At 33.2% G+C, this 17,368-nt stretch overlaps 3 pseudogenes; 2 read left to right on the top strand and 1 right to left on the bottom strand.

Moving 5' to 3' along the window:
* Positions 1-1,821: 1,821 nt before the first annotated feature.
* On the top strand, positions 1,822-4,260 carry LOC149532849 (uncharacterized; annotated as a pseudogene).
* Positions 4,261-12,854: 8,594 nt separating this feature from the next.
* On the bottom strand, positions 12,855-15,236 carry LOC149532848 (uncharacterized; annotated as a pseudogene).
* Positions 15,237-15,421: 185 nt separating this feature from the next.
* Positions 15,422-17,368, top strand: part of LOC149532847 (uncharacterized) — a 199,532-nt pseudogene continuing 197,585 nt past the window's right edge.

Here is a 17,368-nt window from a genome sequence, read left to right as displayed (position 1 = left end):
AGAGCATAGTTATAAAATTTTAATTGATTATTCCTTGTTCCATTGCTTATAATTTGGCTGGTCATTCTATCCCTTATCCAATACTGAACACTCAACTTCACTATATGAAGGATGACATTTTGTGGAAGTCTATGATGTAAGTCTTGCAACCACTGTAGACCCATTCTAAATGTAATTTGTTTTACATCTTCATAAGCTACATAGCAATTATGAAAATAAATTATATCATTAAAACATGATAAAGAATATGATTTTTTAAAAAGGAAAGAAATGTTGCATCAAGGACTTAACCATAATCATTAAACTAAGGTATGTTACATGAAATAAACATAAAATATATTTGATGAAAGTGATATCTTGACACACATTTTTTAAATGTTAGTATATTTTATCTTGAAAAAAATTGTTTGACATCGAGTGATACAAACTTATAAGGCGATAAGAAAATAAGTGGTCATTTTCTTTAATGTAAGGATAATAAAAGGAATTTACAAGGGCATATTAAAAGTCTATGTAAATATTATGGATGTGAAAACATGAATTTGAAAATTTTGAAATGTGATTCATAGTAGTATACAAGTAAATGAAAATTTTATTTAAATACTACAATCGTACAATAGTATAGTAAGTATAATAAAAATTGCAAAAATATTAAAGTGGCAAATTAAAATTGTACTTGCATTGGACAAAGTATTGAAAAAAAATATTGCATCAATTTTCTTCTAACAACTTAAGTCTATTTTCTTCATCCTTGCGCTTGGTGACTTGTCTACCCTTTTTCATTTTCCCATAATGATCATATGTGAATGGAGGCATTATTCTTAGACATTGTAAAGATTTAACATGAAAAATTTCCACAAATGTCAATCTTGTTCTTTCTCTTGGTCCTATATCAATTGTTGTTTTTGGAAGAGTCAAACCCTGAGATTTATGTATAGTCAATGCCCATGCCAATCTTAAAGGTAATTGAAGTGTTCTACCCTTCTGTATTGGTGATATTGGAATTGATTTTGGATGATGGTCTTCAAATGGTAGTCCAGAATAGTTACCAAACTCAACCATCACATATGTTGGAGGTTCAAGTAGAGCGCTACCTTGATTTGTAGACTATATTTCGAACATACCCCAAAGATACATTTACAAGACCTACTTGTACCCATAGATTTGAAGTTAGCATGACCCTTATATCCTTGCCAATTAGCAACTCCAGATCAAGCTCGTCATATGAATAATAGTAAATGATAAGAATAAGACAATTTATAAACAAAATTAGATATGTGAAGCATGCTATACAAAAAGTCAAATTATTCATTACAATGTAATTCTAAATAAATAGTTTTTATTTCACCATACCTTGTAAAAAAGAAAAGGATAAACATATTATAAATATGCTTTGAAACATTACTTATAGTCAAAATTATATAAAAAAGACATAAAATTATATGTTGTTTGGTATAAATTGTCAAACGTGAAAAATACATATAGTATTAAAAAGTTGTGCTTCCAAGAAAGAGAATACTATATGAAATTTGAAGATTAAAATTGGCAATATTAATTTTAGCGTTCCTATACAATGAACAGGGAAGAGTCGACATCTAAAATGTAATTCTATATATTTAAATTATTAATTTAACATATATATTTAATAATAATAAATACAATCAAAAGTACATTGTAGAAGCAGCATAGATGTAGCCGTCGGTAGGACCACGAATTGTTAGGGCCGCCCATGGACGGCCGGGAGGGACAACCACCAAAGCACAAGTTCATGCTTGGAAAAGAGGATTCAAGTTTGTTGTTACCAATATTGGCAAAAACTATATGAGGTTCAAAACCGGCGGTCTAAGCCAGGTTGTTGAATTCGTTATACATTCGAGTGAATTGCTGAATAATAAATATAACTTTCCAACGAAACTGGAAATGTGCGCACAGAGTAGTTTCGAAATGGAATTCCATCGATTGAGTTTGAGATTGCTGTTTACAATTATTATAGCGATCTCTTCCTTTCTGGAGGGAGGCTGTGCTTTGGAAGTTCGTGGGAATCGACTGCGCAGTGGTTTTCTGGAGAAGTTAAAAAGCTCTACAACAACAAAATCTTATGTCTCAAACCTGGGCCAAACTTCCTACAACTATACCCAAGTTCTAGACCATTTTGCTTTCACTACCGAGAGCTACCAAACCTTTCCCCAACGTTATTTCATTGACAATTCCAGTTGGGGTGGCGCTCAAAACAATTCTCCCATATTTGTATTGTTGGGAGCGGAACAAGACATCACATATCAGATGGAGGGCTTCATGACGGAACAGCTTGCTGACTTCAAAGCGCTTGCGGTGTACATAGAGGTAGAGTTTCAATTCATGTTGTTTAATAAGTTATGTTCAATTTCTCAGGCCTGGTCCTGCTTTTATAAGTATCTATATTATTAGGCCTGATTGTTGCTAGTTATTTCCTGTAGCACCGTTATTACGGGACGTCAATGCCATTCGGGGGAGAAAATGAAGCCTATGCAAATACGAGCACGATGGGTTACTTCACCTCCACGCAGGCCTTGGCTGATTATGCGACCATCATTGTCGACTTGAAGAAAACATTAAATGCTGACAATTGTCCGGTGGTCGTCTTTGGTGCATCCTACGGTGGAAGTAAGTGACATTTCTTATATTATCTATTGAAACGGTAAGTAACTAATTAACTTTCCAACGAAACTGGAAATTGTATTGTCCCAGTGCTGGCTGCGTGGTTTCGGCTCAAGTATCCGCACATAACAATCGGCGCGCTCGCATCATCTGCGCCTATTCTTTACATTGACGACATTGCTCCAACTCTTGGCTACGACAGTGTTGTAACAAAAGATTTCAGAGTATGTTCATTCAATCTCATTCCCCTTTATCACAACCTTATAAGAATTAAATTTGACTTTTGAAAGTATTATACAGAATGTAAGCGAGAGCTGCTACAAAAGAATAAATGAATCGTGGGATTTGATGGACCAAATGGCGTCTAGCCCGCAAGGCACGCTAAACCTAAGCAAACTATTTAACACGTGCCAGTAAGTATCAACACCCTATGGATTTTTGATTAATCATTCAGCTGGTCGAAATCACCTATTTACCGGGCGGTATTTATGTTGCAGAAATATTACGAATACGGCCGACCTGTACAATGTGCTTATATCAATGTACGATGGAGCAGCACAGTACAATTTTGAAGAAGTTAAAATAGTAAGCAGACTACATAAAACCGTCTCGTCATACCAATATTGTTCCTCATTAACATAGTTATAAGTGGGACTTTTGTAGATCTGTGCAGCCATCGACAGCCTACCCGGAGATGCAGACACTATTACCAGAATCGCTTATGCATCTAACTCAACCAACACCGAGTGCTTGGATTTGAGTCCGTTAAATTACTCTCAACCGAGTTGGTTAGTCGGATGGTACTGGCAGGTAACCAAGGATTCTTTTATCATTATCATTATCATTATAGTAATAACAAATTGAAATAAAATTAGGCTGCTTATCTAAACAAACTAGTTAATCAGCAGACTTGCACTGAAATGGTGTTTCCATTGGAGGCTCCTGCTGGAACCACAATGTTTCCTCCCTACTACTTTGATATAAACAACTATTCAAGGGATTGCTACCTCGAATACGGAGTCCTCCCACGCCAACACTGGGCTACAACGCAATACGGAGGACACGTATGTAAATATCAATCTGCTACTTAATTTGGTCAAAGAAATGTCTTCTAGAACTTTGATGACAGTTGACCAACGCAACAATTTGTTATGATTGAAATGCAGGACATTAAAAGGGTGTTGAAAGACTTCGGAAGCAATATAATTTTCTCGAATGGGTTAAGAGATCCATGGAGTAGTGGAGGGTAAGCGATTCATCTTCTCAGATTGCATGCCCAATTAATCATTTCTCGCTTTGCTTAACTATTGGTGTATTGTGAATGGAATTTCAGTGTGTTAGAGGATATTTCTGAAAGCATTGTGGCTATTCCCACCGAGGAGGGTAAGTTGGCTCAGAATTTTTTCTTTCTATTCTCTACAATTTAGAAGGAATTATTATCTTATGAGAATTGAATGCCATGCAGGAACGCACTGTCAAGACATTGATCAAAGTTCAAGCGACGATCCAGCCTGGTTGAAAGATCAGCGACAAAAAGAGATAATCAACATCCAAAACTGGATTAACGATTATAAAAGTTAAGTTGAAATGTTTATCCCATTCAGAATACTTTTCTACCCTTAATAAAACCATCTTGAAATGATTATTGGACGTCATTTATAAGAATGGAGAGTTGCATATGATCACTAATAAACATTTATATTTCAGCGATTTAGAACCACTATCAAGATAATTTAATTTAAAATTTTGTAGTAGCTGTACAATAGAATATTTTTTAGCTAAATAATTTATGTATGGATTAGAACAATTGAATTATGCAAAAGTGAATATTAATATAGTTTATATTTCTTGACATATAATATTTTTTTGTTGATTGATACTATCTATAAGGTCCTTACTAAATAGTATAATAGCAATCAAGATCTGTTTACTACGAAAGTAAATGAGGTAGTTCAAAAATAACACACATTTTATTGCTGTTAAAGCACTCATATTCTTTTAGGAAAAGCTAAATAAATGATGAAGAATTTAAATGATCACTTTATTGATATTGAGGCAAGATCTCCTAGATAGAAACAATATGTTCACATGAAGAAAGAGTCACATCACCTATATTCAATCACTCATTGACAAAGGATTTCTTTTACTGTTGATTGGTGAGGTTGAATAAGGAAAGGTTGTTATGTTTGTGTGTTGTTCTATAACTTATTAAATTATTTTTATTGAAATTATAACATTAATAGATTGAAAAATAATTGGAACAAGCTCAATTATGTGGGAATCTTGTCTTATTGGCTTTAATTTTCTATTATAAAAATAAAAAATGGAAAAAAATGAAAACAATTTAAAACTAAGTTTATTCATCTCGATCACACAATTTTTTAAATTCTTTTACATATCACCCAAACCTTTTAACATTAAATTTTTGAAGCCACAATATTGTAATCATAACAACCTAATAGGTGTTTGATTTTTTATGGACACAACAACAAAGATATGAACTACCTAACATAGTTCAGAATCAACATTTATGTTCAATTATTGGTGCACAAGTACCTACCTGCAAGTTATATGTCTTAAACAATCAAATTTTTGTTTCTGAGATCCTATATGGGCCATGGGGTGAATGTGGACTAGATGAGAGTCCAATAGCTAGGCTTTGAGGAATTGGAAAGATGTTTCTATGTTCTTGCCAATATTGGGCAAATTTTGTCAAGTTGCTCACCAAAAGTTACCAACTAGGCCAAATTTGGGCATATTGTGGAAAATGGGACAAAGTTGTATACAAGGTCATCTTGTGGCATGGAGCCTAATTAGACTCAGAGTTTTATTTAGCACAGTTTCCCTCATATTATTTCTATGGGGGTTTGGGGCTAGCACTCAAAGTGCCAAAAATGACTCACTATTGTAAAAAACATTGGCTACTATTTTTCAAATGGATGAATTATTTTAGTACTAATTTTGTAAATAGAAAAAGCTTGTATAAAATGGCTTAGGGTTAGGGTTTCATAACCTATGATGAGATTGTAGCTTCCTGTGGCAGTATTGAGTTGTAAGGGATTGCAGATTGTAATAACTAGATAGTAATAATATTGGACTTGTTGTTGGTGGATGTAGCCCAAGGATTGGGTGAACCATGTTAAATCCTTGTGTCTTGTGTTCTCTTCTATGTGATTTAGTATTTTCTGATATTGGTTATATTTCTATGTAATTGTTGTTTATGTATATCCTTAATCCGAACAGGTCATGTATTGGTGTTAGACATGTGTAAGGGATGTAAAGATACTACTTTTCACTATTATATTCTATATATAGAGTGGAAATGGAAAAGTTGCACAAGTTGCAAAAGGAATATTTGAATAAGTTTTGTATCTCATGTCCAAACACTTATAGAATGCCCAAAGTTAGTTGGAATAGGGAGTTTGAACATATTTAAGGCCTCCCAAGGCATTGTAAAATTGTAAGATGAGCAAAACGTGTTAGATGGATTCAATTTGCACATTTTCATTATACATCAATATAATTGTTCATTTTCTTTCATTGAGCATTGTGACATTGGATTTTGTTCAATTTTATTTGCCTATTTAAAAATACAACTCCTATTCATGGTTCATTGGTCAATTTAGGGTTTGATCCAAAAAAAATGACACTATCTTGAAATTGCATCATAGGGATTTCATGACCATTGGAGGTCTTCAATTAGGGGCAATGTATATTCTGTTTCCTTTGGTTGTAGATTATAAGATGATTTTTTTTTTAATTTTAAAAATAATACCCTAGGAAAGATTTTTTATAGCTTGGTTAGGAAAATGGACTAATAAAGGATAAAATCTTGTAGGAGTAGATTGGAAAATTGAATCCAATGATTCAAGGAGGATAGGGATGTCTAAGGAAAGCCTTAGGAGAAAGATCATTGTTAGGTGGATTAATTTGAGAAAGATTTAAGCTATCTATTCACTTGTATACTAGTTTCAATTAAAATGGCCTATCTTTGGGTTTAACCATGTATGGATAGATTTAGACTTTACGCCTCAAGAATATTTGAGTACATCAAAAAGGGTGTCTTACATGGAGATTTAATCATAGGGTCCTTTGTCATAAATTTTAATTAGACACCAAAAAATATAGTTTTGAGGGCTAATTAAGACCTAAAAGACCAATAGACCTAAAAGAGACAAAGATTGAGATTGATAGAATTTTTTTTAGCAGGTCAACAAAAAAGGAGAGTTTAATGATTTTCTTAGTACATTTTGAAGGCCTAGAATCCTTCAAGATGAATTTGGAAGTGTGTTTTTTTTGGTTAGAAATATTTCACTAACAAGCTTGTGAATTAGTTGATTAGCCTTCAATATAAAGGAAGTTCTATTGAAGAGGAAAGGACATGAGTTTGAATCCCTTAAGCTATTAGGGTTGTGTCTTGAGGAAAGCTCTAGATTAGTCATTAAAGAAATCAAGTCTAGGAATTTGTGAAGTTGTGCTAGAGCCTCCCTATCAAGCTAGTATCACAACCTTAAAAGCTTTGGGAAAGTTCTTATTTCATGACAAGTGAAGAATCAATCAAAGAAACAACCATGGTGACACATATAGAATTTTCCAAGTCTAGGACCATAAAGACAAAAGTAGGTAGCATAGGTATAATTTGGAGAAGTTTGACATTAAATCAGGTGAAATAAAAGTAAAGACTCAAGACATAAAATAGTGATGAAATATAGGAGAAAGAAAAAGTATTAGAAAATGAGGATGAAGTCCATAAACTTGATATAATCTTGCATGAAGAACCCTTAATTAAAGCCTTAAAATCTATGGGAGGAAAAGAATTATAATTAACACCACTCTTTAGCAGAAATATAGAACCACACATAGTAATGGAATGGATGGAGGGCATGCAAACCACTTTGAATGTGAGGGCATATGTGAAGCAAAAAGGGTCAAGCTGCCCAAGTAGAGATTAAGAGAGGATGCTTTGACATGTTAGAATTTTTACAAATAGAAAGGAAACAAGAGGTAAAGAATCCAATTTCTATTTGGAAATGCATTATTTCCAAGATCAAAGAAACTTACATACCTAATGACTATGAGACTTACCTTCACTAAAAGAGGCAAATTTTAAGGCAGAGAGATCTTGATGCTAGTATAAACACTAAGGAGCTTCAAATTTTGTGTTCGAGGTCTAATGTGAGAGAGGATGAAAGTATCAAGGTTGAAAGATACTTGAATGGGTTGAGATGGAACATTAAAGAAGATATTAGTTTTCTAAGTTTGAGTACAGTCTAAAATTTCTATTAGTTGACACAGAAGAGAGGAGAAAAAATATGCATGACCAAATTAAAAGAGGTAGAGGTGGAAGGAGAGATGGTAGAGGTCAGGGAGGAAGTTATGAAGGGAGAAACATAGACCAAAGATTTGAAGGGGAATCCAAGTTGGAAGTGAAAAGTGAGGATTCTAGTAGCGGAGGAAGCTACAAAGCATGGGGTATAGTAGCAATAGAAGAAGGTTTTGAGGATTAGGGAGACGATCCTATTTCTCCATGATGAAAAGCTACAATTTCCATAAAATTGGATACCCTACCTATAGATTCCTTGAGAATACTTCTCCATCCTAGGGAGGGGATAAGAGAGTGAATTACATCAAAGAGGACACTTCAACTGTGAAGTCACTAAAGCTAAGTTTTGATTCATAGATTGGAGATAACCTTTATGTGAGAATTTTTTTTGATAAAAGAACACGTGGAAGAGGAGTCAAGACAAATAATCTCCTTTGTTGAGGATAAATTAAAATATCATGGGTGAAGTATGTGCAGTTATTCTAGATTTAGGGTATACATATACGATAATTTTAGAAGAGAGGGTTAGCAAGTTGAAATTTCAAATAATTCCACATACTAACCCTATAGAGTTACTTTTTTTAACAAGGGACAACATGTTTTGGTTAATGAAAAAACTTGGGTGGAGTTTACCATAGGAGGATACAAAGATAAGGTATTGAGTTATGTTTTACCAATGGATGCATTTCACCTATAATTGGGTAGTTCATAGAAGCATGTTAGAAAAAAATATATAATGGGAAAAAGAACTCATATGGTTTCTAAAAGTATGGTGTCCTAGGTAGGATCCAATTCATAGAAGATGGTGAAGAGGGTAAGCTTTTTGGCCTTAATGTGATATTGGTAGGCAATAGAGTATTTATGAACACCCTCAAGCAAGGAGGAGGAGTTGGGTTTTCCATACATTACGAGTGAATATAGAGAAATTGTAATATTGTTCAAATGGTGAAAAGTTGAATACTTATGGCTCTATATAGAGGGTTGTAAAATCTCTAGATATTGATACAAGATAGAAAACATGTCAAAATGGTTTATTGGTTTATTGAGGTAAGTAGAAATCTATGGAAGAAGCCACGAGAAACTTCCACATAAAATACTTTGTTTAACAAATTCTATTTATTACTTGGTAGAAATTAATGTGTACCAAAAATAATGCTTGTCTTTAGCTTAATGCATTAGAATAATATCCTTAAAGATACTTTATTGATCAAGCTGACTCAACATTATACTGAAGAATCTAAAACACAGGGAAAATAGTAGAGGAAAATAGAGCATTGTAGAATTCAAAGAGAACACAATATTTAACACACAAAAACATGAATTTTTTATTCATGGCTTTCAATACACACAAAGACACAACATCATTGTTATCAAATATAAATAATATATTTATTCTACCAATCTAAACTCCTCCTCAAGTCTATGAATCCTACAATGGGCATGCAAGAGTTCACTATTGTAACAATAATTTGAGCTATCAATGAACAACTTTGTGAATGTATGCTTTTTCTAGTGGAATAAGAGGTTTGTTTGGTTAAAGTACAAAAAATCCCCATAACCATGCATTATTATATCACTATTAGCAGTGCATGTAAACTAATGGTTAAATGTAGCAAGATCACTGGAGTTTGATAGACTCACATTGTACTTCTAGTAGAAGTCAACTATCCCATTATCAATTTCTCTCTTTTACGAGAGATCACAAGGCTCAATCTTCCCTTCCTTTCTCTAATATGGAGAAGACATTTGACACTTCCATCTGTCAATAAAAATAAGGAGTCATCAACTATTTCACTCAGCCATTGGAACCTTGTGTAATGTCCTCAGTATTAGGGTTAGTTTGGGACAATAATAACTTACAAAGAAATAATAAGTTTATAAAAAAATTAACTTAATATCTCATTTGTAAGAAATAATTAATAGTCATAATGAATGTTCTCCACCAAGTTATACTTAGATCGTTGCATGACAATCATAATGAATGCCCTCCACCAAGTTATACTTGAATCATTGTCCACCAAGTGTACTTAGATAATGAAATAATATTCACACAAAATGTCCTCCACCAAACATAGTTTGGATCAATTATTTCCCATAAGAAATTATATCCATTTTTTAGCATGCACACCATCTCTATATATCAATGATCCTAATATATATACATAAAATTTTATATAAATAATTAAATTAAATAATATATAAAATTGATATTAACATTCATAATATTTATAACCATTCCTTTCTAAATATACCTTTGCCTTTGACAGGTTCCACATCTTCCACTGCATATTACCTTTCGCTTGCATAAACCTTCACTCACGTCTTTGTTTTAAATATTTGTGCACTCACATTCTTCCACGTCACCTTGGACCGATATATTCTAAATTTTATGTTTTGTCTACTAATGGGATAGTACCTTAGATACTCCTACACACGTGGAAATTATCGTTTTTCCTACTTAATAACTTCACTAATGCATGAGTTTTGCTTGTCAACTTTTCCTCCACATTTATATCCTTGCTTTTGGTTCACATCTAGTATGTTTTTGGTCTTTGGTCTGCTGATGTTTTCTTAGTTGCAAGAGCACTGATTTTAATATCCCCCCCCCCCTTGAAAGTCTTCGTCCCGTTTATTTATATGTCCATCCTATGGTCGTGGGTCAAGACTACTCGACCCGTCACTCATTGATTATTTTATTACTAAGCATGCCATTATTTATACTCAATGTAATCATTATATTAGTCAATATTATTTTAAATATGGATATTCATCAAAGATAATATATTATTATTATTATCATCATCATTTATAAGTATTTTCTATCATTAAATATTGATAATAACTCAATATGATATGTTGAGTGATTTTATGAATTCATACTATGTCACTATAAATGGTCAATAGATATATAAATGATTAAAACAATATTTATATCTACATTAGCCATATGTTATTATAGGGTTATGACACCTTGATCTACCATTGTCACTTTTGACATGCAAACTTGGAAGTTTGTACAACCTTCTCAACATCTTTGTCACTTTCTATCAATAGGATCCATCAATCTATCCATAATCAACCTACATATAAGTTTCTATAGATTGTCCATGAAAATTTGTATTCACCATATGTTTTCACTATGACTCTTCAACCTACAAATTTGACAAGCGTGAAGATCCCAACATTTATCTTTGGAATGCCCTTCCTCGTGACAATGAGAACAATGCACTCTTTCAACAAATTTCTCTAAAATTTTCATACTAGTAACATTGGATCTACCTCTCTTACCAAATCCAAGGCCTTTCAATTTTTGCCTCCAAATAGGCTAGATGGGCTCCTTCATGCCTTTCTCATGTTTTTTAAATATGCTTTTTCTAAATCTCAAATTTTTCATAATCTAAAAACTAATATTATTCTTAAAACAACTTTTGTTGTCATCATGACAAACTCCATCCTTACCTTCATCTCTACATAATAGAATAGGAGAACAACCGAAATCTTTTGTAGTGCAAGAGAAAATACAAACTAAGTTGCTTGATTTAAAATTTTCTTTTTCCTTTTTCCAAACCTTTTATTTTCTTATCCAAAGCAATATTCTCCTTCTTGACTTCATCAAACAAGATTAGTTTTTCTTTCAACTCGTCATTTTCCTTTCTAATCTTTTCTATCATTTCTCAAGACTTTCTATTTTACACAAATGTCTGTATTTCTCCATTCCAAAATTTCTAAATTCTTCTAATAAATTGGAAGTACACTTCTCTAATTTTATTAATTTGTCTCTCAAACAATCTTTCTCACAAATCAAAATCTCATTTTATTTCATTACCTTCTTATTTACTTTTCCCATTTGAACAAAATAATTTCCTTATATAAATGAGTTACCTTGGTTGCTAAGGACTATTCTTGGACTATATAGAATAGATCTCCTTTAATCTCTACCAATCTTCAATCTTCCTTTGACAAATAAAAAATCCTATATCATTTTTAGTACATCCTTCTATTTGTATTGTTCTAATTCAATGACTGAAAATTCTTTTCACAATCTTCAAAGTATGCTCTCCCTTGATCTCCTTGCTCACATTCTCAACCATAGTTATAATTTTTCTCTGTGACACTAAAAAATTCATTTTTGTATCACTAATAGAAGTGCATGTAAACTAATAGTTAACTACAGTAAGGTTGGTGTAACTACAGTAAGGTTGGTGTAACCATGATATTATGGTTAGAGGGAAAGAAAATTTAAAACATAAAATAAAAGATGTTTGTGTTACTCACAAAAAACCAAATTTATTTGAATTGCCGACAGTAAAGGTGAATACATACGACTCTTTATAGAGGGCTTTTGAAATCTCTAGAGAATGATACAACATAGAAAACATGTGAAAAATGGTTTATTGATATATTGAATTTAGGTGGAAATTTGTGGAAGAAGCAGGGAGAAAGCTCCACATGAAATACTTAGTTTCACAATTTATGTTTATTAGTTGGTAGAAAGTAATACCTACTAGCAATCACACTTGTCTTTAGCCTTAAAGCATTACAATGATATCCTTAATGATAGTTTATTGATCAATAAAACTAAAAGAATGTAAAATTGAAAAATAAATATGAAATATATGATTTCTCTCTCTACAAATTCTTTTAATCAATCTATTTGTATTTCTCTATTTTAATAACTACAAGAGAACTACAATTTAAAATACCATTGGGTTTTTTTTTTTTTTTTGTATTATATTCAAAAATTAGTTTTTAATGTGCCATATTGAACTCCACTTCTGATAATGGCCATCGTTAAACATCACACACTAATAAAGAAATAATTAAGCTTGTAAGAATAAGTAAACTTTGACTAATTGACATTTTTAACATAGGAATGAAACTTAGTGTATGATGTTTAAACCATTTTGGAATATGATGAACATTCAAATTAGGCGTTATAATCATTAATCCATTTTTGGACTATCATTATCTCTTTCTGTCGTTGCTCTTTCAACCAGGCCGGATCGTCACTGGAACTTTGAGCAATGTCTTGACAATGCGTTCCTGCGTGGCATTCAATTCATATAAGATAAGAATATTCTTTCTGTTTGACTTTGTGGAGGAGTGAAAAATGAATTCTGAAGAAACTTACCTTCTTCGGTTATTAAAGCTACTATGCTTTCAGAAATATTCGCCAGCACACTGAAATTTCATTCCCAACATGACCAATTAACTAAACCAGCAACTAATTAAAAAATATATTACAACGACTAGTGGACTTGAAATCTGAGAAGATGAATCGCTTACCCTCCACTACTCCATGGATCTCTTAACCCATTGGAGAAAATGATATTGCTCCCAAAATCTTTCAACACTCCGTTGATGTCCTGCGCATTAATCACGACCAAGGCTATCTTAAATATAATCAATTCCAAACCAATTTTTTATTTTTGTTAATTATATTGCAAGTTCTAAAAGAGATTTTCTGACCATGCTAAGTAGTGGAATAAAAAATTACATACGTATCCACCGAATTCAGTTGTAGCCCAGTGTTGGCGTGGCAGGACTCCGTATTTGAGGTAGCAATCCCTCGAATAGTTGTTGATATCAAACGAGTATGGAGGAAACATTGTGCTTCCAGCAGGATCGGCCCACGGAAACACCATTTCAGTGCATGTCTGAAAACCAACAAATTTCTTAGACAGGCAGCATAATTTCATTTCATTTATTATAATAATAATAATAGTAATAATAGAATTCTAAAAAACCTGCCACTCCCATCCAGATTTTGAGCTCCGATCACTATAATTAGATGGACTCATATCCAGGCATTCGTTTGAAGAATTTAGTGCGTTAGCTATTCTGGTAACCGTGTCCACATCTCCGGCTTGGCTATTGATGGCTTCGCAGATCTACAGAAAGCGCAGTTACAATTAAAGCTAATGAACAACAAAAGTGGCATAGCGGGAAGGTTTCATTAGTGTGCTTACTATTTTAACTTCTGCAAAATCGTATTGTGCCGCGCCCTCGTAATTGTTTGCAAGAAAATCGAACAGACCGCTTGTATCTGTAATATTCCTGAAAAAAGAATACCCAGTAAGAAGATTTTGATTACCGCGAGAGTTATTGCAAGGCGTGAAGAAAACGGTGTCGTTACTTACTCACAAGTGTTGAACAGTTTGCTTAGGTTTAGCAAACCTTGGGGGCTAGACGCCATTTTGTCCATCATGTCCCACGATTCATTAATTCTTCTGTAACAGATCTCGCTTGCGTCCTGCGTCATAAGTTTCAAAAAATAAATATTATGGCAATAATTAAGGATGATTATAAGGTGAAAGAGATGAATGGACACACTCTGAAATCTTTGGTGACAACACTGTCATAACCAGAAGTGGGAGCGATGCCGTCGAGGTAAAGGATCGGCGCAGATGCTGCGAGGGCCCCGATTGTTATGTGCGGATACTTGAGCCGAAACCACGCAGCCAGCACTGGGACAACACCATTTCAATCATTAGATCCTACTCAATTTCAATACAGAATATGTGATAGAAATCCCACTTACTTCCACCATAGGATCCGCCAACTACTACAATCGGACAATTCTCAGCATTTAATTTCTTCTTCAAATCGACAATAACGGTAGCATAATCAGCCAGGGCTTGCGTGGATGTGAAGTAGCCCATTGTGCTCGCATTTGCGTACGCTCCCTCTTCTCCTCCGAATGGCATGGACGTCCCGTAATAACGGTGCTACATACATATATACCTTGCCTCAATTAGCCCCAATAATGTACTTATCAATGAGCTGAACTCATTCAAATTGTTCTCTTATACAACAACAACATGCAGTCAAATGTGATGAGAGAGTGTATTAATACCTCGATGTACACGACAAGAGGTTTGAAGCTTGCAACCTGGTCTATCATCAAATTACCATACACGTCATTTGTAATGTCTTGTTCCTCGCCCAACCATACAAATATGGGAGAATTGTTTTGGGCGCCACCCCAGTTGGATTTGTCAATGAAATAACGTTGGGGAAATGTTTGATAGCTCTCTGGCTTGTATCCGAAATGGTCCAGAACTTGGGTGTAGTTGTATTCCTCGTAGGAAGTAGCTCTACTTACATTAGAGGCGTCAGAATTACTTGTTCGAGATCTCTTTAACTTCTCCAGAAAACTACCGCGCAGTCGATTCCTCGTGTACCCACTAACTCCCAAAGCACAGCCTCCATCCAGAGAGAAAGATATCTCAAGAAGAATTACATACAGCAACATAAAACTCAATGAATGGAATTCCATTTCAATGCTATTCTGCGCCACGCTTTTTCGATGGGACCATATTTTAATTTCATAGTGTGGGAGATGAAGGAGGCGACGAGTGCTGGCCAGCTGAAAGATCCGGTTTTGAGTCCCACATGTGGCAGTTTACTTTGAAGCTTTATCGACATTGACAAAATTGTTTCCTTATACAACACCGAATCATGGAAAAGGACGCAGAGAACGATGAAATCGGAAATGTTAAATGGAAAGGGGCAATCATGAACTTGTGTCTAGGTGCTTGTCTCGCTCGCCGGTTCATATTCTTCGGCCACTTCACGGCAACATCTATGACGTAGCATATGCACTAGTATACTCATTTCCGTAGATTAGATCCTGTTTATGCGGATTTTTCGATGAAATAATATTTTTTATAATATTGATTTGGCACAATATATTCAGACTCGGGAATCGAGAAACTAAATTATAAAAACAACGTAAGGGAAAACTGAATATTTATGGATTTTATATATTATAATGATATGGAAATCTAATATGTTATAGACCACAAAATTATTTTAAATTATTTGGAAAACAATGTAACAATTAAAAAATTATTGATTCAAATGCTAATTGTGAGAATAATAAGAGAGGCAACATATGGAACAATGAAAATCTTGGAAAGGTTAAAAAGTAAAATTCTTATATCACAATTTTCTTCATTTAAAAATCTTTAATAAGAAAATTCAAATATCAGAAATAAAATTCATTTTTTTATGACTATTATTTGTCTTATGAAATGAAAATGTCACTAACTAATACTGATTTGTCTCTGTAACAGTAAACTTGTGTAAGTCATGCATTTATCCTCAATAATGTATATTAGTTTGATATGATTATAAGGGGGATATAATGATTTAAGACCATTGTGCCATGTGGAGAGGCATATTTGATTCTTGTGTTGAATATTCTAATTCTAATTGAGGTCCAATTTTGTTACACGCATATATTAAGTTATACTTATTCACTAGTTATAATTCAAACCACTACTATAAAAGTCAAAATTAGAGAATAATGAATTGAGAAAGCACAATTATTCACCATCATAGTGGTAGCTAACATGTACCAATGCTAACATTACTTTTCAATTGATATATTGCTTTGTAATATCATATAATAATTCATAGTTTTTATATTGCTTGCACAAGGATAAATCACTGCTTAGGGTTTTTTTGAAGAAAAAACTCTTAGACATCACCCTTGTTAAAAGAAAAAGCTTGTGCTAAGAATCCCATCCCTACTAAGATTATAAATACCAAACCTAGAGCTAAAACTAACTCTATTAATGTCGAAAATGAATTAAAGAAGAGGAAACTAACTCTCAAGATGGCTAAATATTACATACCTAATTGGGAGCAAAAAGTTATGGTGTCAACTGTAGGGAACATAGATTTGCTAGGTTGAGAAATAATAAGGAATTAACTAGGACTATTACCCTAAGAAGAGTAAAGACATAAATAGCTTGGATGTATAAGACTATAGTAAGAAAAAGGAGGACTTAGATGATATTGAAGAAGATAAATCTTAAAGAGACATTGTCAATTTAGATAATGTTTAGTAGATGGTAACCTTATCCCATACTTCCTTATTATTCAAGAGAAACATTGTATGACAGTCAAGTCCTTATCTAACAATATCAAGTGAAAAAGAGATAATACTATGATAACTAAGATTAAGGGCCCCTAGAATAGAATGGATTCTCTTAAAAATTCTATTGCTAATGCTATTTATAAAGAGGAATTCAATGCTTCTACTTTTTCTTTATGCAAGTTGATTAAAAGTTTTATGATGAAGATCTCATTTAGAGAAGTCATGAGTAAGAGAAAAATAAGAAAGAGAACCAAGATAGGAAACATTATGAGAATGTGGAGGAGAGACCTAAGCATGCTTATGCTACATATTGTAAGAAGGATCTTAGTCACCTCTATAAGGACTAGTAGTCTATTTTGAACCCTAAATGATTTCCCTTCTTTTGTTACTCTATTACACATATAATATTATTGGGATTATTAATATTATATTTATAACCTATGATGTTATTGTTTATTCATTATGATATTTGTAACTCAAACTATGCATTTTCTACTGGTAAGCAAAAGAAGTTTTTGTTC

This window comes from Cupressus sempervirens, chromosome 10, assembly GCF_028749045.1.
Source record: "Cupressus sempervirens isolate cs-2001-9-10 chromosome 10, ASM2874904v1, whole genome shotgun sequence".
NCBI lineage: Eukaryota > Viridiplantae > Streptophyta > Pinopsida > Cupressales > Cupressaceae > Cupressus > Cupressus sempervirens.
This window is presented reverse-complemented; position numbering and strand designations above follow the sequence as displayed.